This window comes from Pseudochaenichthys georgianus, chromosome 9, assembly GCF_902827115.2.
Source record: "Pseudochaenichthys georgianus chromosome 9, fPseGeo1.2, whole genome shotgun sequence".
NCBI classification, from domain to species: Eukaryota; Metazoa; Chordata; class Actinopteri; order Perciformes; family Channichthyidae; genus Pseudochaenichthys; species Pseudochaenichthys georgianus.
In genome coordinates, this window is record NC_047511.1 from 20,074,161 (window position 1) to 20,100,690 (window position 26,530).

General features: G+C 39.6%; 1 long non-coding RNA gene across 1 annotated transcript in view; it reads left to right on the forward strand.

Annotated features, from left to right (window-relative positions):
- The window catches only part of LOC117453182 (uncharacterized), a 69,593-nt gene extending 43,436 nt beyond the window's left edge, over positions 1-26,157 (forward strand). The window contains exon 3 of the long non-coding RNA XR_004552844.2: positions 26,011-26,157. This is a non-coding gene — a long non-coding RNA (uncharacterized lncRNA). The remainder of the gene's footprint in view (positions 1-26,010) is intronic.
- The last annotated feature ends 373 nt before the right edge of the window (positions 26,158-26,530 follow it).

Here is a 26,530-nt window from a genome sequence, read left to right on the forward strand (position 1 = left end):
TGTTAGTTTTCTATTAATTGTTTGATTCATTTAGGGAAAATAGTGAACTGTCTAAAAGCTGTGTAATCTAAACTGATCTTGTCAATTATGCTTTTCTTCAAGATAAAAAGAAAAAGAAAAAGAGATCAATACGCTAAATAGATTGATATAAGTACTTGATTTCCTGATTTTCAGTCAGTGTCATCATCAACAAACATAGATAATGTGTCATATTTTCCATGACGGCAATCCTCATCTCCAGGGATAATTTCCTTATATGTGCTCCCACGACCTTCAAGCAGAGGAATCATATTGCATATTGGATCTGTGATTTGTTTAAAATATGTCATCATCGCCCTGCGTGTGCAAGTGAACATTTACTTTTTTCGAGTGTATTCTCTGCACGTGACAAGGTGTTAACATCATCAAACCTTCAGAAAAATACCTCTTATTTATCTAACCTCTCTTCCCTGGCCTGTTTTTTTCTCTCTCTTTGGCTTAAAGATACAGTTTAAACAAGGACCACCCGAGTCCCAACTCCAACTCACAGGTGGGTATCTAGTGTTTCAACTTAAGGAGTGATTATTGTGTCTCGAAACAACCCTGTCTACACACTAGCATGTCAAATAAAGCTGCGAATAGGGTGAAAATAGCCAGCGATGTAGCATTGCAGCGGATCCTGAGGCCACAATCGCCTGGCTGCCTGCCTGCTGCTTGATGTTTTACAAGCCGGTCATTTAAACACCGCTAATAAAACAGCTCCTGCTGGGGGGATAGGCTCTTCATAAACCCACACTTCACAATGTCGAGTGTACGTTTCCCTGGGCAGCCCTCCTCTCTCCCCTTCTTCTCGCTTGACCAGTGAAAACTCAAGCAGGCAATTATGCAGACGAGGCGTCATGTTTTTAACTATAATTGTAGTGATAAAAATGAAACAGCCACCACATTAGAGCTGCTATAACTCATGTCCAGACTTGGGTCATATATATAGGAGGATTACCATGCTGCTGTGCAAGAGGGTTATAGCATGGCAAGGTAAAGAAAGTGTTTGTAGGCTTCAATTGTCTTCAATGTATTTATATGATAAAGGGAAACATTTGATATTTTATTTCCTAAAACTAACACTTTTTAAAATTAAACAAATGAAATACAAATGATTAGGAGTAAGGATCTGCCAAGCTGCAGACAATGTGCTGTGTCATTAAACATCACACTGGGTTATACTGCAGTGAGTTATTTTACATTTTTCCCATAGCTGTCACACAAGACAAACATGAGAAAAATCAAAGTAATGAAACAGACTTAGCAGAAGACTGATGAAATTCTTGTGAGTTTCTGTGGTCCCGGCCTCAGGGGGCTGACCTCCTCCAGGGACGGCAGGTTCTGGTCACATCCAGGGCAGCCAACCAGTTTTCTCCTTTATCATTTTTAGCGATGTTTTCAAACCTCTTGAGACTCTAAAACCTTTGCTAAAGGTGCTAATTTATTACTTTTATAATGTTGTGTAATTACAAAAATGTGTAAGGTTTGAGTGATGTTGTTTTATGTCTTCATTCAGTTTAGAGACTACATTGGTATTTGTGGTGTTAATAAGTAACCCCTCACTCGTTAACCTGTATATGATCTGGAAAACAACAACTCAAGTTATTACTATGTTTAAGTCAAAGTAGATTAGTAGTCGTAGTTATACCAAAGATGTATGATAGGCTACAATGCTTCACGAATATGTTTTTAAAACTATGCGTGTTATGACATGTCCTATACATTAATCTATTATCTTATGTAGAACTTGATATCCAATCAAGATGTATTTTGCCAAAAAGAGTATTTACTCATGTTCTACTCAACGGATACAAGTAATTCTGTAAGGTGAAAACTTACTACAAATTTCAGGTATCAAAAACCTTCTTGGACTGGAGTAAATTCTATGTTAGTTTCCAACTCAACAAAGATGCTGATATCATTAGAGTCGGCCCCCTGAGGCTTTAGGCTAAAAGCCCTCGGGGCAAAGAGAGAGGGTGGGGATATGCTTTATGGGGGGCATTCCTAATATTAGGTTTCCTTTAGTTCAGATGCCAAAGTTCTTCAGTCATCTTAAACTTAGTCTTTGGGGCAAATGCTGGATTCCAGTCCTGGACTACACGACTCAATAAGCAGCTGAAGGCTGAAGTCATGGGAAGCTTCACAGAAGACAGAAACTGAAATAATTATAATAACGTTTCTATTCAAACGCCTTATAGAAATAAGGTCATAAAGCTAGAATTCGCTCAGTGAGCAGGAAGCCATTTTCATAGATTGTTATTCGGTGTATGAGCCTACAAATATAAGATAATATTGTAGATAAATATGGGTTTGGGAAATGTTGCTTTGTTCTTGGTTGTTATATCTAAGAACCTGGATACACATATTTTCTTAAATATGTGGGTATTTCAAACTGACTATCTTGTTGCAGTGCCGTCTGAAGCCCCCATCTATTGCTGGACCCCTACCATCATATAGCCAGGCTGCAGCTGCATCCTATCATGCATTCACGCACACGTACTACACACTGCTCCTCTCTCTGACCAGCTGTCAACTCCAGAAGTGAAGGTATCATGTTTCCCTACAAATATTTGGCTCTTACCTAAATCATGAATATAAAATCATAATAGATGCAACACATTCTTTCATTATTCCCATAAAGGCATTCCAGCAGCATATAAAGAGGAAGTTCAACAGTTGGGCCAACGATTTTGACACATTTGACTCTATTTACTGTTTCCAATTTACGTGAAGACTATATTATTGACAAATAATCCCTGCGATATCAACCTGTGAGCCATTGCTTTTATCAAAATGTATTCTCAGCAACATCTGAAACTTCTTTTTGTGGGGCAATTTAATAGGACATGTTACTGTGATGTGACCGTATCCTAAAAGTGTATTAACGCAAGACTTAAACTAGTTCCCAACAAAATCACTTTCTACCCCTGTTTGAGTGATGCCAGGCTGAATTAGGAAATAGCTTCTACTTGAACAAAACAGACATTTGACATCAATACTAAAGATTTGGGTCTTCAATAGAAAAAGAGAGCCAAAGACAGACAGAAACAGTTTTACACGTAAATGGTTTTGTCTTTTCCTTGGATTTGTTGATAATAACAACAAATGGAGAGCCTGGATGTTAAACGAATAATGTTGTGTGAGTAAGTGTGTGTGTCAGTCCCTGTTAGTGATCCTCTATATCTCTTCTGATCAATATGTGAGTGTGAAACCTGGCCTGCGGTGCTGTCACCCTGGACTGCATCCTCAATCTCTCAGTCTGTCTGATGGATGCAGGCAGTGCATCTCTCATGGAGGCGGCTCCATGCGGGCGTGCAACTGCTGGTAGACTGAAGTTACAGGTTGAAAGAGTCATGGCCTGTAGGAGAAGAAGCTACAGCAAACTTCTTCACTGTTCATAGAAGAGGCCTTTTGTTGTTACAAATGGTATTTAGGTTGCAGAGGCTCAATTCAGACACCTTATTTGAGTCAAATTCAGCTGAGATTAAGGACTTCCATCACGCTTTACTGCTCTCCAAATACTGGATGATGTGTTGTACCTGCACTTGAAAGCATAATCAAATGCACTGCTCCAAAGTAAACTTGTCAACATATGTTGTGCATGCAATTGTAGGATCATTCTAAATAAATGGGATTAATGTCTGTTGTTGTGTCATTCATGCTAAACTGTGTCAATAAACCAATAAAGGATTAGATAAACGTGAACACGTGTAGGTTCAAAACCCTTCCTGGTATCAGTGGCCAAAAGATAGGCTTCATGTTTAGTATAGTTCAGCACCTAAGTGGCGCCTAACTGTGTGCTATGACTCAAATAATGTTTTACATAACTTTATGAATACATGCAAGTCAACTGTCCTGATCCAAATCGTAGTTAGATATTCTTGGGAAATTCTGAAAAGACAAGACAATGGTTAGACCAAAGGTCACTGGTCATGAAAAGTATTGTTACCAAAACTGAGACGGAGAGCAGAGTCGATTTGCTACATGCGGCAAATGGGGCATTAGTAATATTGTCATTCATCCTGAAAATAACAAAAGTAAAGTAGAATTTGAACGAAACGTATTCATAGGAAGTAAAACACACTAATAAATCTAGAAAAACAAGAGTAAAACCTAAAGTAGAAAAAACGGCTGAAACAAAGGATTTTTTATTTTTATTGATTTATCTGAATATATTTATTCTTTAGTTACTGCTTAATTGTTTGGTCTATACTATGTAGTACAATTGTGAAAAATACCCATACTTTTTCCTAAAACTGCAAGGTGATGTCATTAAATGTCTTATTTTGTTCAACCAACCGTCCCAACCCCAGAGATATACAGTCAATTAATCAGGTTTCATGCATTTTTTTTTTTAACCTGCTTTCTAAAATGGGAGAACTTTCCCTTTGTGTGCCAAGAAAGTACTTACAGGAGATTAAAGGTGGTTGTGGCATGGTGAGAATCCTGGGCCAGTTGGAGGCTCCACTCTGCTCAGATATTCATTTGGCTTTCATTTGAGCAAGAGAAATTTGAGAATGTTACACAACGTAATAGTTTTCCTCTCCAGTGAGCATACGCCACGCAGGACAGTAAAGGTAGTGTCAGAAACGCTGGAGGTGTTCAAACGTCAACGTGTGAGCTACACAATGGTTCAACATTTGCTATTTTGGTGCCACAGTGTCTGCATGTCGCTATTTGTGTGTGTGGGCTTTGTTTTCCTTGTAATTTACCACACATCTAAAGCAAATGGCTCTCTTTTAGCAGCTCAGATTGTAATCTCAGCATGGAAGGGCATTACTGTGAAACACTCGAGCCCAACCCCAGATTACAAGAACCCAAATAGGTTGTGCGGTTGTCAAAGAACAGCCTTATATGAATGATTACCCACGCCCACAATTAGCAGCAATTTCACATAATTTAGGCAGTACATTTTGTTTTTCTATGATTTTGTATCTATGGGAGTTGGAATGGGCAATCACTACAATTGGCTGCTCTAGGGACCCACATTTAACACTGCTCTTTTGTTTCATAGTGAGAACTTTGTTAAAGATACATGGAAAAAACAAAGCCAATAATATGTTCTCACTGCATTTATTAGTTATAAGTATTAAGAGCTGGAGGAAAGCAGCTTCTCTCATCTCCAAAATGTAGCTGATCTTTGAAGTTAGTTATGAAAGTTTGTAAAGATCTTCCAAGTCTAAAAGTCCATTATCTCTTCTAGTCAAACGGTGAAATTGTAACCTATAGGTAAATACTATAATCAGTAAAGCTCTCACAGATGTTCCTTTGGCTCCCTGTGTAAGAGGTCACAGGTTAGGTCAGATGAGGATATTATTTTGGGAAGCTTCTCAGTCTTTGTGCCTTTTTTCTTCCACATATTTGATGTAACTGTATGAGAGGCTGATGCAACTGAAGAGTTTTGCAGTTGAACCTTGTGTTGGTCCCTGCTGTAGCCCAGGTTCTCCCTAAACAGGCCCCTCTACTAATTTGATCCAAGCAGGAGAGAAAAGCAGACAGAAATCTGCCTGTTAAAGTTGAACTGAGAAACTTTTACTGTAACTTTATGGACACATTGTTTTTACACTTATTCAGATGGAAACTAATTACTGGAATATCTTGAAATAAAATATGTGCTTGGCTTTCTAGACAAGGAATATTAAAGCTGACATTTGTTTTTTTTGTGGTCGACCATGAAATGATTAGAAGATAGAGGACACGCACACTGTTGACTTCAGGAAAAATAAGAAATAAAAGTAATTAAAATATGTTCATGGTTTAGGTTTTTCTTCACCATTACAGTGACAGCGACACTTTTAAGTCGGAATAGTTTGATGTTGACCGTAATGTGTACCGATCCTATCCGAACATCAAAACCAGGCCCCGGAATCGATGCCAGAAGTTCCCTCTCTCAAATGAGTCCCATATGGTTTCAACCAAAACAACTACTTGGCCTTGTCTGGATTTAAACAAAAGTGCAGTATCTTTGTGGATTATACAGTAGTTTGACTTCATGCATGTGTACATGTGTTTGTGCTAGAGTTAACACTCCTTAGCAAAGTAATTTCTCACAAAATATCATAATATTTAAAACCTTTCCCGCAGTAATTCTTTACGTCATATTCTCTATGGAGTCAGACTTTGTACCATTTGGCTTTTGTCCAATCAGAGGGAAGAGAGGTACCAATATTCACACTATCACTTCTTAAACCATGGCAGTGTTCTTTGGTATATTGCAGTTAACCAACAATAAGTTAGACCTTCTGTTGCAGCAATGTATCCCATGTTCCTCAAAACAATTATAATTGACTGAGTTGAGCGAAGGTTCTCAGGCTCATGTTTTATGCATCAGGGCTTGCTGTCTGTCTGCTTTTGTCATTGATATGGAGCCTGGCCTGCTTTGCTCTTCCTGGAATGGCAAGAGGGCTTGAGTTTTCTTCCTCCACATCCCCAGTCTATTACCCAGAGGGCTGTGCAGCTCATTCCTTGGCCTTAACAATACCTTGAAGTGCCTGCATGCAATTGTGTTGATATGCATTTGATGTTGTATGGTCAACTCCAAAAGAGTTTGTTACATTTACAATCTTTCCCTCTAAAATATATGTTTTGTTAGCATGTACCAGCTCCACAAATCCAGACAAATCATTAAGTCAATTTTTGTAACTTCATATCTTTGTTTTGGTTTCCATATGTGTGGGAAGAACAAGTATTGAGATCACATACTAAAAACTGTTTAAAAAGTACAATGTGTTTTCATCAAGATGTTTATGCTTATGTTGTGAATATAACCTATTTCTACACAGGACATAGTGTCTTTAGTAAAAGTAAAAAAAACTACGTTTTTACAATTCAATTTGATTGAGATATTAAACATTTCCCTTCAAATCCCATTGAACTCATCAGAAAAAAAGCTCATCACCAGGTGACTGCTAAATGAGTTGTTGCCAAAAAGATTGGTAGCCTACTTGACGTCGGTATTTTAATACTGTATAGCAATAGATACAATGCTGTTGATTTTTTGTATAGTTATTAATGAATGTGGATTCTAAATAAATGTAGTAGAGTAGGAAGTACAATATTTTTCTTTGAAATGAAGTGCAGTTCAATTGTAAAATAAATGTACATGCGTATGCAGGACAGTAACTGATCAATCTACTTAGTTTCTCCCACCACTGGTACATGTTGCCAGAGACTGCATCCGTACCACTGAGCAGTTACACACTCAGGGGGCAGAGGCGTGCCTGCCTTGGTAAAATTAGAACGTCATATTGGGTGCTGACAGAAAAGCTGAGAGCAGGGCAACCCTGCAGTCATTTTGGAGATGACATGACCTATCTGTCATGGGATGCAGCTGCTCCTGTCAGGTATGGGAGGGGGGGGGGTTGTGTAAATCAGGTCCTGCATGTCCCTAAACTCCCACCACAGACTTCAGTGAAGCCTGTTGGAAAAATCAAGCCACTTACAAGAAATCATTTGGACTCTCAAGGCCTAACTCAGGAGGGTTTGTCCTCTTCCCATAATGTGTAAAACTAGAAATAAAACTAGAATGAGCATTACAGTGAAGAAAAAAATCGTATTGCGATGTGGTAAAGAGTTTAGATATTGTTATTTCTGTTTGTACCAATGTTTAACATCTGAAGTTAAACTATTTTAAATACTAATCTTATACTACTCTTCCTTCTTTCTTTTCAGGGGCCTGCATGAGAAAAGCATTACGTTGCTGTAAGTGTAGTAAAAGTTCATTATGCCTTATTGCATTGACTTGAAATGCAAATGCATGCACACACAAAAGCACTTCCTTAACACACAGCATGTGCAGACCATGTTATCTCAAGTTCAAAGCATTGCCCGGGTGTCTTTCTTCTTCTCTGAAGAGGATTACTCAAGCTTAGAAAATGCTTTAATGATAAGACCGGAGAGTGCTGGAGAGTTTGATATCAAAGATTCCAAGACCAGACGCGCTGACCTTGTTTTCTGTGTGAGGGGAAGACGTCTGTACTGTTTAGCCAAAGTAAAGCAACAGTTGTTTTAAACTCAATGCTTTTACCCAGCAGGGTTTTTAGTCAGTGAAATATTTGATATGGATTAATCTTCTAAGCAATATTTACTACATTATTGTTTATGCATGCTGAACATTTTATTTAGGGCAATACTTTTGCAAGTTGGTGAACCGAAAAGTTAGTGTCATACCCTGGAAGCAGGCTTTCAACAAATCAAAACCAAACGCCATGACCTCTACCGTAATACGGCTCTGTCTGCTGTCAATGGAGAAATAATTTCACCACTAAAGCAGGTGGGAAAGACACAACGATAATGGCAACATTTTATCAAAGATTTTTTGTTTAGACCTTAGTCCGTCAAGATATCACTGATTAGAGTTTCACGGTTTTCAGAGTTTGCATACTAAGACAAAATAATTAATAAAAACAAACAGTCACAGCATGCCAGATTTGTCAAAACACGATTGAGGTTGAAGGGATTTCAGATGTGACATTACATTACAACACCACCAAAAACAACATTTGATGCCAGTTAAAGATAATACCACATTAGCTTTTTTATCGTGTGTTGAAGTGCGCTGACAGAAATGAAAAGCATTTATGCTTCATGTGATCAGCAGAGCATTTAACTTGACAGGAGAGTAGAGGAGATTGAAAGAAAACTATAACTACCACTGACAGATAGACGTTGTGTCTTGTGATGTACATTGTCAAGTGTGTTGCTGCACAGATTTTACACAGATGCATTTCTGTAGGCCTGCATTTCTTTGACTTGATGGATACATATGACTGGAAGACATCAAGTTAGATTTATGTCTTGGAACACTCTCAATACTTTAATCAAAGCTTATTTCAGCCTGAACTGGCAGCTGTTTTCAGTGAAAAGGCTCTAAAAAAACTCACTACATGACCTGCTCAGCCCCAACGCCTAGCTGTTGAATATAGTAGAGCATTTAGCAGTTTAGTAACCAGAAATCTCCCTTCGGAGTTAGTGAAGACTAAAATAGAACCAAAACGTAACACGACTCTAAATAAATGAAAATGTTTTGCCACAGTTTGCAAGCTACTTGTCCGGCTGCCTGCAAGAGTCCGAAAAATCCATATAAATCTTGGGTTGAATCAAAAAGACTCCCACAACTCATAAATATCATGTTATGGCGACTTTTTATTAGCTTCTGTAATGGTAAACCAACATCAAATTAACATAGGTGCTATTTACTGCAAAGACTATAACTTGCGTCAACGCCTTTGTCAAGGTGTGTCTGAAAAAACACACTGACAGAAGCCAGGTTGGTTTGAAACATCGGTAATAACTTTATTAGCTGAGAGAACAGCTGTGTTTCTATCCTTTTCTAATTTTACCAGCTGGGCTTTGGAGTGCCTGATGTCTTTGACCCCAAAGGTCACTTTAGGCGTCCAATAAACGGAGTCTGTTATTTTCACATATTCTACGACTATCTTAATGTAGCCTCTTACAGCCTTGCGAGACCCACTTTTTAAATCTTTGAGTTCTAACTTTGAAACTACGGGCTTATCTTTAGTGTTCTTGAGTATTCTCAGGAATACGTCTGGAGGAGGAAGATAAAATAAATCAGCAGGGGCAGAGAAAGGTCTTGGAGTTGACATTATCCAGCCATCTGTGCAAGGGACTTTCAAATGGTTCAATGTTGACTGATAAGTCCGGCTCTGGTCTTCCTCTTTATCTTCATTTGGGGTGGACAGATTGCGACAGAAAGTATGTCTGGACAGGGAAGGCCAGAAGAAGGAGCAGATTGTTCGGCTGCTGTCACAGATGGATCAGAGGTCTGCAGTGTGTTGGATGGATGAGTGTGTTCGCAGTGTCTTTATGGACCCAGACTGCCAGACTCCATACATGGAGACAGCCAGGGTGCACGGCTGGGTCCAGGAAATGACCGTGATTATGCCAAATGTCCCCTTTGCCTCTGTGTCCCTCATGGTGATGGATATGGTATGTAATAGAATGAAGATGTGGCCTCACTGTTCATCAGTCTTTGCTGTCCTATTTGTCTCAAATGTATTATTCTCAAATGAGACATGAATGCCTTCGCTATCTGTTCTCATGGGCATTCTTGGCCTACATTAGTTTATACTTTGAGTGATGAGTGAACATCTTCCTACAAAACATTTCCAGGCGACTAAGTTAGCAGGCACCCAAGGGTCTTGTGCAAGTCACTGCACATCCACACTCCCATTCCTGCCAGCTTACAGGACGACCAGAAGCTAACAGCGTGAGGTAACGCAAAATGGCAGCACACAAGGTCGTAAACATTTGGCCACCACAGCGGGGAACACCTGGATGCACACCTGGATTGCAAATGTGAGGGTAGCAACCAAATGAGACAGCCAAAGGGGGACATCTCTGAGCATTGATTCAAACTTATAAACTATTTGTTCACAACTTACTTTGCTCATATTCTGTCCTTTATGATCCCTAAGTGTTGTGTGTTTACCATTTTTATCCAGCTTAACGTATCCTATTAAGGCTGAAGCCACAGTTCTGTGAAATAATTTTTACATCAAATAGTTTTTGGTCCCCAAATCCGCATTGGTTAAAAAGTAGAAGCACTTTTAAGCGTCACTTGTTTATCACATGAACAGAATAATTAATGTTTCGAAACCTCTGCGTTTAATCGATGGATTCCTCAGATATTATTACCATTTTGATGTGCAGCTTTTTAATGTCTTTAAAATGTCTTTTCACTAGATCAACTTCATTACTTCATAAAACGTGATAGTTCTCAGAGATGTCATACATGCTGTTCATACGGATGCCTTTTCTCTTTTTCCCCTCTCTTCTCCTGTTTCAGTTAACAAGCCAGAACGGTTCTTCTTCACGGTTTCAATTTCTTTAATGAAGACTAAACACACTCCACTAAACCAAAAAACTCCTAATTTTGCATTTATGTGGTGTTTGGTATACTTAAAACAAATGTAATGTTAATTTCAAAAGTTAAACAACTTAATTTTCAGAATTTTTACCCCAAAGATATCAGCATTGGATTACTTTGTATGCATAAAAGGTATTGTTCCTTAATTAAACAAGCCTACATTTGTACTAAGGCTGAATGATCAAGTCCTTAGCAACACTCAATATACATATAGGTGTGGGGGAAACTTCTGTAGCAATTGGAAACAGGACTCGGAGAGACACGAGGAGAGCTGGAGCTTTGATGGCAAACACTGACGGTTTATTTGGAGCTTTGGCCGGAGAATTCACAAGACATATCACGGGCCACGAGTTGAGCACACGGTAGAGATGCCAAATCAATTCTGAATAACTCTTTTGTAGTTCCAGGTTTAAACTAGTTCGGAGTGTAATAATCAACATTCTTTATCAGCGAGACTAAACAAATATGGACCCTGAATCTAACTAGAGCTCTCGTCCATAGGAAAGAATGTGCGCCAGGGAACCTACGTTCCTAAAAAGAAAGGCTTCTAGATGTCCCTGAACAATAAACTATCTCGTGCCAGCTTGTTCTCAGTCATAAGCTGGCAACAACAATGCGCCCAAGCTGCCCCTCCTTAAGAGAGATATCAGCAATACCCACGGCCGTAGACCTATGCCATGGGAAAGGAGACAGTGAAAAGAAAAAATGATGAACTGTATCAAAGGTTTAATACCTAAGCAAATTATTCCCCAACAATAGGTTTAGCAAAACTGCAGGAATAGACTTTAGGGTGAATTACACAACATACAGGCAGTGATTTATTGCAATTTTAACTTATCATCTTGTTTTCAGAATAAGTGGAATTGCTCCAAGTTGACATATATTACTGATTCATGGTTATTAGTCGACCTTGAATCCAAAAATCCAAGAATTTGCTTCTACACTACATGTTGCATAAACTGAAACTTTCTTGGCCCTTTGGTGAAGTGTCGACTATTTTGAATAGATTATTTTACATTTATTAATGTACTTGAGTTAACCTTCTTATAAACAAATAGACAATAAAAAAAGGTAGGTGAAGGTAATAAAGCAGAGACACTGCAATCAGACACGGCTACGATGAGAGATGGTTATTGGAGCTAAATAACTATGATAATAGAATGACTTGGCGAATACATATTTGTAATGACTGAGCCTCAAGCATCACTATACTGAGCTTCCCCTTCCCGTGGATCACTGTTAAATGAGTTGTGAATGTGGCTTGACGTATTGCTTGTTTATACAGAATTAACCAAACAAACATAAACCATTGTGGCAATAAGACTAATGAGAATCTCAAAGCAGTCCAATAAAGGACATGAAGTCATGCAGAAAATGCACATTGTAGCCACATGTTATGTGTATGTTAAAAATATCTTTCTGTCCATCAAAGGCATTTCAAAAGGACTCAGTTTAAAGAAAAATGTTTTCCTTTTCGTGGTTTTGACAAGGCTTGTTGGAGTTTGTATTTGGCTTAATGAGGTTCCAGCAATAGGCCACACTTTCTGAATTGGACTGATGCATTTTTCATCCTAGTAATTATTTTATGCTTTAATGAGGCCGTTGGCTGGGTTACTTTCGTCTGTTGCTCTTGTGATTTGAGTCGAACAACACATACTGTACAACACGGTCATGAAGTGAAAGCTTTTTCCTCCAGGGAGTTATTGGATGTAAGAGAATAAAGTGATCTTCTGTGGGTCTATGTATATCTTTGTGTGTGTGTCTGTACACTACACATTCACATTAAACCTTAAAAGGGAGACTATTAGAGATGTTGTTGATCCATGTTATGTCAGAGCGTGACCTGTGTACAGTCGAGCTTTAACGAGGAACACAGAGCTACACACTTTAAGTCGTACATTCTGTCAATGGAGTCGGAACCTTGAAAGACAGACTTATTTTGCTCCTACCTGACAGTGCTGAATTAGCCCAGCGCCCTGATGGATTACCTGTGACTGACCTTGGGTGTTAGTTGTGATGAATCTGTCCAAATCCATCTGGGGCCCCACCTGACTGATGGCCTGGCTGTTATCAGTTGAAAGCTGACACTGGCGGGGTATGTTGTGGCAAAACATCAGCATGATGGCGGTTTTTGTTTAACAAAGTTTGGATTCTTACTCAGGCTTTCCAAAATGTTTCTCCCATCTTATTCCACTGACAGACAAAACTATGAGAAAGTCATTAAAAAGCTTAACAAATTCCCATAGATGTCAGTGTAACCTGGATGTACTGTATTTGAATAAACAATTCAAACAATAAATAGACAATGAACTTGTCTTTGCATATTGATTAAATGAGGTAAGTGGACCCAATGCGACAATGGGAAATAATTATGTATGCCAAGAATGTACATTGTGTTGATGGAATTCTACATGATTTACAAAAATTAAAAAAAAATATGAATCAATTAATGGAATAGGCCAGATGACAAAATCTGTCCACCTATCTGACAGTTTTAGCCAGTAAACAATTATATTTCAGTCTGCAATCACAGCTAGAAAATGTATCTTCCTGCTTTCTTTGGGGCTAGTGTTATAAAGTGGTTGGTTAGTATTCTTGCGAGACCTGATACTGCAACTATTAGTTCACCTCGAGAACTTTTCTTTTGCAGATCAGATATGTCTGGCACATTAAAAACCAACACCACTTGTGTCTTCAGACCAGACCATTTTGCTGTGCTTGACTCATTTAGTAACATTTTTGGAAACCCGGTCTTTAAGAATCAGTAAAAAGGCCCCTTATTGAACTCCAACTTGTACTGGAAATTCTGGCTCAAGCTGTCAGGAAAGTGTATCTTTAATCCCGCTCTTCATTTAGATATAGCCAATGAAACACCATCTAGCCTGTGGCCAAGGTCATGGGCATCCATTAAGCAAAATAAGCATAAGATAAAGGCAGACAATCTGCAGTTTAAACAACAATCTTAGTGTTCAGGATGGTTTCTCAGCGGGTCTTGTCTTTGCAACGTTTTACTGCCTTAAGATAATCAAAACTCTGACAAAGTCCACAGCAAAATCTATACAACAAAAAGATTATTGATCATCCTTTTATATTTCAAGCAAATGGATGGCATGTAGACATAGAGAGGATAAGAGGAAGTGTGTTACTTGTTTGTTAAAAAGTTTTATATATCACCTTTGTGTTCTGAAACTAACACATGGTTTTAAAGTAAACAAAGGGATGCTACACACATTCAGTACACTAACAGTACTATGTTATCATTGAAAAAGAAAAAACTGTCCTAAATGAAGGGACTTCAGCTTCAAAAGTAGATACAATCAACATTCAAACGCTAAAACCTTCAAAATATGAATTTGAAAAACAGTCTTTGAAAGCTGACACTCCAAAATGGCGCCTGTGTTTCTTCAATGTACGCAACATGTGAATTGGTCACATCATTCTTATCCTCAGTAATCCCCTCGGTGTCAAGAGTTCACTGAGGATTGATCCATCTCCGATGCTATGTCAGACATGTGCTTTTTATTTGGTCACCAAGCAGCCATGCTGCCTTATCAGCATTGCAGAACCAGCTGGGAATGCACTCCTGCACTGCTTTGTTGGGGACATTAGTAAAACATACTTTTGAGTTTGATGTACTCATCTTCATCATATTATCAGAAGTTCTCAAGCTCATGTGGGTTTTTCTTTGAAGTAAAATGTCCCCTCAAATAAAAGAATTAGGCAACGGCATGTATTTGACTTTTTCCATTGAAGGAACATGGTTCTTGATGAAAGATTCTTTGCTTTAGTTCATGTAAAAATGGCCCGGCAAAACCCTTCACTCGGCAACAAAGTACTTCTACAGAACAGGATTTAGCTTATTGATCATTTGCCGCCTTTGTCTGAATCTTACACTCCCATTGATTGTAAATGTTGCAAAAAGAGAAGTCCTTAATTACAAATCACAAATGTGCCTTAAATTGAGAGTTCAGATCTTTGTAGTTTCTGCCTTTTGAGCTCTTCCAGAGTCCAGATCTTTCGGTGGCAATAGTTTTCACTTTATCTTTGTAGTATAGCAAAGCCAAGTTGTCGTTACCATGGTGTTCTGCTTTTCCTGGATATTGCCTTGAATCAAACAGATGGGCAATACTTTACAAGTCATTCCTTGGAGTTTATATTATTAACATTTTGGCTGTCTTATCACTTATTGTAATAATACTTATTGTTTCTTCTAATAATATAAAGCAACTTTCTTTCTGGTACTAGACAACCTTTTTTAAACTACCTTTTTAAACAGACATTTTGAAAATATTTAATGTACTGATAGGAAAACATATAACTTTAATTGCTTACTTGTGAATTATGAATATTATTAGCAACAGATTTGGTCTTTTTGAAATCGCACATTAATCTTTCATTGAGAATTCGATTTGATAGGAGGCCAGTGCCAGCAGGATGGGGGTTTGGAGTTAATTTCCTCCATGTGCAGTGTGGGAGGAAGAGTGGGGTGCTTTTGGGGGGCTGCAGAGGGGCAGTGGTCTTGGAGGAGCTAAGAATGACATGCAATTAATCAGCATATGCAGAAGACCGATATCACTTCAGTGTGGAGGCTGGAATAGAGGCACGTCTGTGCTGAACAGCTGCAGGAGGGAACTGGGCCTTTGCCTTTCTTAGACATGTGGACGGAGGGAGGAAGAGAGAGGGAGAGAGTGAGGCAGTGAGAGTTAGTGAAAGAGAGAGAGTGTATATATGTGTGTGTGCGTGTGTGTGAGACCACTTACAAATGGGGTGGAGGAGGGGAGGAGGAGACCGAGAGGAAGAGAAAAAAATGTAGGTTTTAATAGCCTTCCCACATCTGTTTATTTAGAAAAGAAACCATTGTGTCATTCAGTTATTCTAACAACCTACACCAGGGCCAATGTTAGTCCCACAATGACGGCTTTTTAAATACACAGTTTACACTCCTATGAAGTGGCCTCATAACTGCGTTGGAGCCTCATGAACGTGCCAAATTGGGGAACATGCTTGGGTTTCACATTCCCTCCCGCACTACTTGACGTCTCTATAGCAGACTAGGATGCCAGAGGTTGGCCGGGGGGAGATCTGGTGGGGGCCATTTGTCTTGGTCTTGTGTGCTTTTTTTTGGGTCTAATCTCTTAAATTGGTACTCGAGGTTTGGAGGCCTGCCAAAAAACTGCAGGGGTTCTGGGATGCAAGTATGAAAGCCGTATGAAAGCCGTGCGAAATCTGTACGAGAGGGTGAGATGGTATACGGCAGAGTGTTCTGTTGTTTACATATCCTAGAAACTGTCTACCCAAAGACTGGGTAGCATTAATGTTACATATGCACAGAGGGCTTCAATGTAATTCTTTATTAAAAGAACATGTTCAACCTAGTATGAAGTTAGACTTTTATTCGACAAATTGATCAAAGAAAAAATAATCGCCAATGAAATAACCCTTTGAACATGTTTTCACACAAACAGAAGAAAATGTTTCCAGCCTCTTCAATCTGGAAATGTGAGTTTTGGACTGACAAATAAATACATTTAAGACTTCACCTTGGACTTTTGTTTTATGGAGCAAACTATTAATTTATTTTTCTAGAAAATAATTGACCGATTAGTCAATAATGAACAGTTAATGGCAACACTTTCCTTAATGAGAGAATTTACAAAAAGATCAAAGTATAAAGATTTGTTGGGGAACTATTTTCCAAAGCCCATAACTTTGACCCAGTTTATCAGTTCAAACTGTCCTGACTGAGCACACGCACCTGTAACCTTGGCTGCTGTGCTCTCAGTGTTTTGTCTCCCTGTTCCTGCCTGTTGGCGTCAGCTGATAGAGGTGTTATGAATCTTGTTATGTACAATGTTGATTATTCTCTCCGAACTAGCTAAATACATGGGTCTGGAGTTCTTCAGATTTGACGTGGGAACTCTACCATGAAGTCAGAACCTCTGACTCTTGTGACTTGTGATGTGAATTCTCCGGCCGATACTCGTAATAAAACATCAGTGTTTGACATCAAAGCTCCAACTCTCCTCGTGTCTCTCTGAGCCCTGACTCTCCATTGCTACAGAAGTTTCCCTTACAAGATTGTTGGTGGTTAACATGCTAACACAAGGCTAATTGGAAATAAACACTGCTAAGCTCAGGTACAGTTGATGTCATTAGTTTTACAAATATTGCATAATGAACCAGAGTAATTAAGCTCCTCAAGTATTTGAAACTTTTTCCAGATGGCCCTAACAATAATTGCAGGTCTGTGACGGGACACAAACTGTGGTTTCCTGTATGAAGTCAAACATGCAACATTCTTACCCACTACTCCAACCTCCACACCCTTACTTTCTGCCATGCCACATATAGTACACACAGTGGGGCACTGAACTTTGGCATTGGACATAAATTATTACCTCTAGAGTGGTCTAGTTTTAACACTTTGTAGGATACTGAGGCTGAAAGTATCCTTTACCCAATATAGGGCTTGGTATTGAACCTCAAATCTTCTTCAGTGGCTACCACAAAGTGTTCAATCTGACAAGTTTAAAAACTGCTGAGAATTGAAAGTTGGCTCCGGATAGTTCCTGCTGTAAGTTAGGTCAAGTTCTGAACTGTTTGTGTTAGGACAACATTACATGCCAATAGATTGACGCTGTTTAATTAATTGTGGTAGGAGGAAACATTTTAGTATTCGTCATACTTCAGGTGTTCTTTTGGTATTAGTAATTCAGTTCAGTGACTAGATTTACAGCAGCACTCACATTTTCTTGTAAGCGACAAAGCACTACAGTCAGTTATAACACCACTATCACCACATGTTTAGTCGTGAAAAATACAATACAACAATAATAAGGAATGCAGTTCACTTGAACTGTCTAAGTCCCCATCACTCTCAATGAAGGAGCTGAATCTTTTATACACATGAGATCAGGCATGTTTAGCACATGCTGTAGGGATTATTTGTTGTGTTTTTACATGGTAAATTCTGTCTTGCTGCTCTCCATGTTGGGGGGGATTAAGGTCATGTGTCTGTGTCGGAGGTTAGGTCTTTATTGGTTGGTCCATATGTGCTGGTGTTTGCATTGATATGAAAGGCCTTCGGGCCTGTATAAACAGCCGCTCATACTGGCTGATGGCAGAGCAGCATGTGTTGAAGCAGCTGCTCGTGTGATATGCGGTGTGTGGAGGCCGTGTAGAGACTCAGAGAGGTCTGTCGAGGTAAATACTGTAAAAGTGACCTGGATGTAATTACAGATCTAAAAGCACATTCTCCACCACTAATGGACTTTTCTGTTTACTATTAGAGGACATACGGGCCAGGATGTCTAGGTCTGCCTGTTTTAGGGGCTCAAATAAGGAAAATAACCCTCAAGACTGTTTTGCAGGTTCCACTTGGGAGCTCGCGGGGAGAGGAGGGCATCCATCTCTTTAAAGGAATGGTCCACTCATTAGATAATTAATCAAAACTTCAGTATTTAGTGAAACGTTATGTTTAAACCATACCCTGAAGAAATCAGCGATATTCCCAGGTAAATAATGATTTTATAGCTCTTTTTTATCAAGACCTGTATATTCCGTCTGGCCGCCGCCATGTTTGCCATTTTCAGTAGTCACGTGATGGTCGTGACGTCATCCATGCGTTCACTTTGTCAACACACGGAAACATGGTGGAGTATTTCAGTTCGGACTCGTCAGCAGAGGAACAAGTTTTGACCAATGTGAAGAGATTGGATGGGGGAATTCAGCCATACATATCAGTATGACAATACGACACCCTCTGTCCTTAGACCCTCACATCGTACAAGGAAAAACTTCCGAAGAAAACCCACAGTTTAAAGGGAACATGGGAGAAACCTCAGGGAGCGCAGCAGAGGAGGGATCCCTCTCCCAGGACGGACAGACGTGCAATAGATGCCGTGTGTAAATTGAAAAGATAATACATTTGCAACATAGGTAGTCCAAATGTTTGGAAATGCATGTGTGTATAATGGGAAGATGATATAAGATACTATATGTATGCATGTAGTACCACCCTTGCTAGCGATTCCCTCTCTAGTTTAGCATACTCAGCTTCGTTGTCCCTGGCCATAGAATCACGATTTTATGGGGCCGGAAAAAACTGGGGTAAAATACACACTAGCCGGTACTACGCTATATGGAAAGGCCACCAAAAACTGTCCTGGCCTGGACGCTAAAGGACGTTAAAACGGGACTAGCCGCTGCAATGGAAATGCGCTATAACATACCTTATTCTTACTCCGAGCACTACTTCTGCTCCTCCGTCGCTTCACACTTGCAGAGGGCGATTTCTCAACTGGCCGAACTGGTGTGTCCTGGTCGGTGATGACACCAGAAAGACCGATGGTACTGCATCTCCATTAAGTAATGGTTGTTCCATAAATCCCATGTTATGTTTTATCATACTCTCAGAGTAGTCGTCCGGAAATTTGAAATGTTCGCTGCATACATGAGCCTGTGAATCTCTCGGTTCGGGCCGGCCACATTTCGCTAGCCACTGCCTCCGAATGTACTTCTTACGCTTACCTTTTGGCAACAGATGGAACCGAGCATTCCGTGGATTGTTCCTATCAGAATTGTGGCAATATTTCGCGATACAGTGAGGCATATTTGAAGAGAGAAACTACAGTAAATAACATGGAGATCAACGTGTCTTCGAAAACCAAACGCATGGTTTACGTCACGTCCGGAAAATGGCGGCGCCCACAGTGTTGATGTTATTTCGGTATATAATCAGTTTAAAATCACTGATAATGTCATCGGATTAAAAAAAAAAAAGAGAGACTGGCAGAGACTGGTCTGTTTTATTGGATGATAATTATTTAAAAATGAGTGTCATGAGCATACCATTCCTTTAACACTTATAGTTGAAAAGTGGTATTAGCCATTGTTGCCCTGTGAGCAAACACTTGGCGTGCATGCTTAATTGTAGAATGGTGTTTGAACGGTTTGCAAAGTCTTTTATAGCTCCTTAGTGTAGCAGGAAGCTAAAGTGCATGCAATTTGATCCTGGATTTAGCACCCTTGATGTATGTCATACTTGTTTCTCTCTCTGTCTCTCCGGCATTTCTGCCCTGTCACAAAAAGGTCACAATACCTGTAGACTTCCTGTCTGGTCAACTGGAAGTCTACAATATCAGAAAAAAACATACATTTCTGTTTAATGTATTGTTTTTTTAGGGTTTATATGCGTTTATATGACTTTTTTTATTGGGACAGTAGAAAGAAGACAGGAAATGAATAAAGGTCTGAAGCCAGACACTGACCGATGGTACGGTGCACCTTGCAGCTAGTTCCTTTTCAACAAAGCTGATCAAATACACAGTAAAACCCTAGTTTAAAGGAGACCTATCATGCTATATTTAAATGATATAGTGTATGACCATACCTATATAAGGTATATTTATACATTTTATTTTTCAAAATACCAAACAGATCATTTTTTAGACATGCCTCGTTTCGCTCATTTTCGCTCTATTCCAAGCCCGTCTTTGAAAATTCTGAGCAGCAGCTGACCACGCCCCCCTGCAGAAGAGCAGGCATGAGCCGGCGAGAGTCACGTTACCATGCTTGCTGTGATTACGAGTGTGGAATAAACATGTCATCTTAGAGCAATGCATGTGTTCAAGCATACTATCAATTTGATCCAGAAACTGACCCTGAAGCAGCGGAGGTTTTGGTGGAGGTGCAAAAATCTCGGTTGCAGCAGGACGTTTCTGAATGGTTAGCTGACAAGCCGTTGTCCCTATTTATTTTACTCTGTTACGATGCTTGCTCCTTATTCCGTTCATATTTTGGCTAATTAGCAAGAATGCAATGTGTACAGTTTGTAACGCAAAAACAGCGATATATATATATATATTTATAAAGGGAGACATTCATATTTTCAGCATATATACAATGGCCTCATTGCGTTTATTAATAGTTTACAGTCCTTTTCTTCCAACATCGTGCAACAACCGTTGGAAAGTTGAATAACTTAGGGTGATAAAAAGTATAACTCCAACAACACCTCAGTTGTCAGCAATGTATGTAGTTTCATGTGTTTTTAAAAGCTCAGTTATTGACTTCTTTGTGCAAATTGCGCCATGATGCCTTCTGAACGGAGAATGTGTGCTGCATGGAGATACCACAGGTAACATTTTTGACAGCTTTACTAAGTTGTCTGTTTAAATACATTTCACATGTCATTCAATATATGTTTATCACAATGTGTCAAGACGGATGCAGTAACTTGAGGACTCTGTAACCTGTATGGTGGACCATCCTGGATTGGAGCCTGTGTGCCTAAATGTGTTCTCCCTGCAGAATGCGTTGCATATTTACAGAGCTGAACATGGTGGACTACAGTTGAGACAAATAGAGCAGTGAGTGGTTTGTTTGTTTTGACTGAAATTGTAAAACGAATGCTAATATTGTTCATGGAAATAAATACTGGTGTATATGGCTTTATGCAATCTTTCTGTCATTGTACATATACTATTATATTATATACTACACAGCAATGGCATAACACACCCATGTGTACGACAAAAAGGTCCACACACACAACCTTATGCTTTTGAAATCAGAATATTCTTTACCCATCCAAACATGAATAATCACGACACATTTTGATATCAACTCGGAACTTTATTGTCAAAATCAACGGTTAAAAAAACCCATAAAAATAAACTAAATGTAGCCTACTTGTATTTTGTATAAATGACACTAAATATCTTTACAGAAGCTTTGTGAGCTGGTGCTGGGGCTTCCTTGGACGCAGGATCAGAGTGGTGATTCCGGCCTGCGTTGTCCTCAGGATACGCATGGAGTTTCCTGATCCGTGAAATGTCGATGTTGGGTTCAGACAGCAGCCAAATTGAACCGTGTAGCATACCCGGCGATGACCTCCTCCCTGTCAGGTCGCTCATAATGGTGCAGGGTCCACAAAGACTTGGTCGAAGATGAGGTCCATCAAGTTGGCCACGTAGGGCTGTGCAATAGTAAAAAAAAAGCACAACAAAAAATGTGGTTTAGATTAGTATGTAAAAAACTGAAACTTCTTTCTAATTTTTTTATTTTATATTTGTAAATAGTTGTATAATAAATATTTTAAACACTTACGGAATGTGGGGTCAGTCTTTACTGGTTTTGCTCTGCATTCTCCCTTCCTGGCCTTTGGGAACTGCAGTTTATACAGAGGGTTTCCAGTGGATGTAGTGGCTTGTGCACGCTCAGCGTTTTCATTGTAGTGCAGGGCTGCCAGGTACAGTCTTTCATTTCCGCCATGATACAAACAAATGTAAATAATAGCAAAGGATGTACAAATTGTCACTAATTAGTAAGTATGTGAGGTGCTGGCCTGTAAAGAAGAACACATAGTTAGAACAAAATCATCTCAACTTAGTATTCAGGATGAGAAAATACTATTTGGATAAATATAGTCTGAAATCCCAAAAGATGGGGCTAAAACTCTCTATTTAGCAAAGCTCTTTGTTTAGCCTTTTCCAATCTGAGTTAGTTTTGAACCGTAACGTGCATGCTGTGTTTCTGACTCAATACAGATTATGTGTTGGAGAGGGGCTGAGCTCAGTAGACTGACTGTAATGAGTGCTAGCCACTAATTAGCCTGTTGCTAGAGGTAAGGCCTTGTCAACAACAACAGACCAATGGGGCTTTAGCTCAGTTTTACTCGTGGTGTGTCCCCCCCCTCGCATACATACAGTGTTGTATCCGAACACACCCCCATTTATATTCATGTGCGCAAACAAGTAAACACACAAAAGCTTTTACATATAACGCTGGAAAAAACGGCATGTCTCATTAGCGTAGCGTAGCTTAGCTTACAGATCGATGATATCTGATCGTTCTTACAGACTACAATCACAAAAGCTTTTACATATAACGCTGGAAAAAACGGCACTTGCCTACAGAAGATTACGTTTGTTATTATAACTTACTCAATATGATTGTAGAGGATACAAAATACTAATAAATAGGAGAATAAATACTTGTGTTATCGCCTAGGGCGTGGCTGTACAGCCTTCACACAGATCGCCATTACGGCAGTATGTCTGAACATGTTAGCAAATGCCTGATAATTCAAATAAAAGACAAAGCAAAGACTGCGGAGCGTACAAAATAAAATGCTACAAAAATATATAAACACCTAACCGATTACTATTTGGGTTTGAGGCGACATTGATACGGCGAAGCTACATGCTACAAGCTAGAGATAGCTTTATCAGGAAAAACACCGCTAAATAAAAACTTACAGCTTCAACATTGGATGTGTCCTCACTGGCCTGGTCCCGGATGGTTGGTATTGATCCCGGGTTTAGCATTACTTTGGAGGCATATCCATGTTGGACTTGAGACAAGTTCATAAACATGTCCGTCGTAAAATGTTTGGAACACACAAACAGAAATCTGCCGTGGTCTTCTGGCACATGTCCCTTGTAAATGAAGTCTAGCCACAGATTCATTTCTTTTTCCACTGATGGCATTGCATGCAGTCCCCTGTCCCGAGTCTTGCAGCCAACAACAGCACAACGTTTAACTGGCTTAGACATCCTGGCAAGAGCAGGCAAAAACACAGCTGTGACTGGGGTGTTGATTATTTAGCCTGCCGATAGCCTATATGCGAATGAGAGGTTTGGCAATGCACGTGGCCGTGGCTCATTCCCCTGATAGGTGGAGAGTTGACCAATAAGCCGAGGACTTCTCTGTGACGTAGAAAAGTGTTGAAATCTGGATCCGTTTTTTTCAGATCCGTTGCAGCCCCTTTTTTAGAGATTTGGCGAAGGAGGAAAATAGAGAGGGTTGTGTTTTCTGACACTTGGTGAGTTCCCTGGAACACCGAGGACACATATTCATGTATAAAAGACGTACAAAGGTGCATTTTGCATGATAGGTCCCCTTTAAGTTAATAAAATGTTACACTCATTCATACATTCTCTTGATTACTAACCTATTTAAATTATGGCTGCTGCCACCGCCTGATTCTGATGATTATGTTATCAGAGTCTGTTTTCTGTTTTGATGGGACACCAATGTGCAGATCAGGGGCCTCATTTATAACACCGCGTAGGATTCACGTGGGAAGGTTGCTTACATAGTAGAAATCCAAAATATAGGTCCAGACATTTTCCGATTCACCAAACATTGCGCACCGGCGAGGAAAGTGCGTATGGCACTTCCTACGCCGGTTTCACTTTATAAATTACAACCGACTCGAAATGCGGTGCAGCTTTTGCGGGCTTCACGTAACGCCCATATTTGCCTATAAATAGTCAAAGAAACGCCCATTCATTCTGACTGACTGCATGAAGAAGATCGCAGGAAATGACGACAGAACAGCTAAAAAAGACATCTCACACCGTGTCAGATATTTTGGGGACATCGAGATAAATCATATTGTTTGGTGGATGCAGTTTGAACCAGAGTAGCAGCATCGAGGTCCGATCGTCACCAAAATAAATAAATAAGTGGTCCGAAAAAGGTTAATGACAAAAACAATACACATAGTCTTCCTCAGGCAGTGTGTTTGTACCGGGGACAGGAGACACCCCCTTGATGAGAAACTGTAAGAAGTGAACGGGGAATCTCCCCGGTGTGGAGTCATGACGACTGGATCTGAATTATGTTTTCGTATTTGGTGGTTTGTGTTCCAGCTGTCGATCAGCTGTGCGCAGCATCTCCACTGCAGCCTGTGCATCTCAACCCCCCCCCCCCCCCCCTCCCCCCTCCCCGCAGCAACCCTATATCCACCAGTTAAAGGAAATACAACTAATGTGTAACTTGTGTTATATTAGCTGTACAATTGACCACATATGGTGTTCTTAGCTTCCATACCTCCTGTGTTTTACGAGCGACTTATCAAGTCTTGGCAAACGGCATAAAACACGATTAAACATGATAGTATATAAAACCATGCTCCTATCTACAACCTATAGAAATGCAAAACGGCGTCAGTTTAGACGTAATTCTGTCCTCCTGCTTACCACGTCATTTATGAGAAAACATTTCATAACATTAACACAACATATTCGAGGTGGTTTTCAATAACATATCCGTATTTATTTATTTCTCCAAGTTATGTTTTTGTGTACACTGAGGAGTCGCAAACAGGCGTTTGTTTAATCATTTTAATATTGGCTTTAATCAATGTTTGAAAATGAATTCTATTATATGATAAATGAGAGGTAACATTTTATTTATGGTATTATTTCCACATATTTCTCTCCATTCTTCCTTCTGCCAACGGTGTCGCAGTTTCTCGTCTCTCCCGTTTTTGTGCTTAGTGCGTACGCATGGGTTAGAGGTTGCGTGGAGGACCGCACGTTTTCCCGTCAGGTTAGTATTTTATAAATCGCAAACATTGCGTAGAAACTGGCGTACGCCATATTTTGAGCGTATATCCCTTTATAAATGAGGCCCCTGGTCTTCTAGAAGTTATAATGCAGTGGACTGTGCTAAAAGGGTCAGCAGGATCAGTGCCGATTTGACATGATGGATGACTTTAATCTCACTGATTAAAGGAACGCCCCCCCATAACACTTCATTTAACATTTTAACCATTTGGCAGGTTTTTGAAGAAGGGATCCACCCACTCAGTTAAGTAACTTTGAAGCACAACAGTAAAGGAAGTTTCAATTTCATACTCTCTAAAACTGTGGGTGTGTAACGCTGACTTGGTTTTAAGTCAAATGTGTTTATGTCCCTGAAAGCTGAAAACGTTTGTGTTGGTATTTAGTGCTGCAGGAGATCCTCCCTTAACATCCAAATGCCTAGGAATACCGCAAAACTCTTGGAAATGATACAAATAGTTGGTTTATTTTTGACTTTCTGACAGTATCTGCCAACGTGTACAGTTGTAATCACTGTGCAGTTCCCCACCGAACAAATCAACCCAAATCCCCAGAAGAGGAGGGACTAACCAGAGGCAAATTAATAGGCAGACACGAGGAAGGAAATGAATCCTTAATCTTATTTGGTTCCGTTCCAAATAACTTATCACTTGCCATTATCGCTTCTCTGAAATTCCAAAGAGGAAGCAATTTGAATGGATAGTTCCTGCCAACTCATTTCCTGTATCCTGATATTTCCTTTTTCAGACGGCGCTGTGCAGGCCCACTGCTGCTGACCTTCTCTGCTGGGATTCAGCTCCAGCAGTTACTCTTTACACTTCAACAGCAGCAGTCCTGTGACCATTAATGAGTTGGAAATGTTTCAAATGTGCAGCAAGAATGTCAAAATGTATCAAATAGAGCATCATAAATGTCTTTAATTAAATTGTTTCCGTTTTTCTTTCTAATAGAAACTGTAAACACAAGTTGAAGCATTATTATTTTTTAACCAAAGTTATATTTTAAACAATTTTACAAAACACCTGCAGGGAATGGTTTTAATACCATTATGTTTGTCCCTTAATTGGACTGTTACGGCGAGAACTCTGGTTTAATTGAGCCCTCAAAGTACCGACACTCCGCTCTCGGTGCAGCACATCTGGTTTAAGCGTACAACTGTTGGCAAAGACAAAAGTGTTGGATGATTCGATCAACTTTTTTCTCATCTGTAAGTGTTTAGGATGAAAGGTGTTTGATGAGATTTTAAAGAGGTATTTTCTCCTAGAAG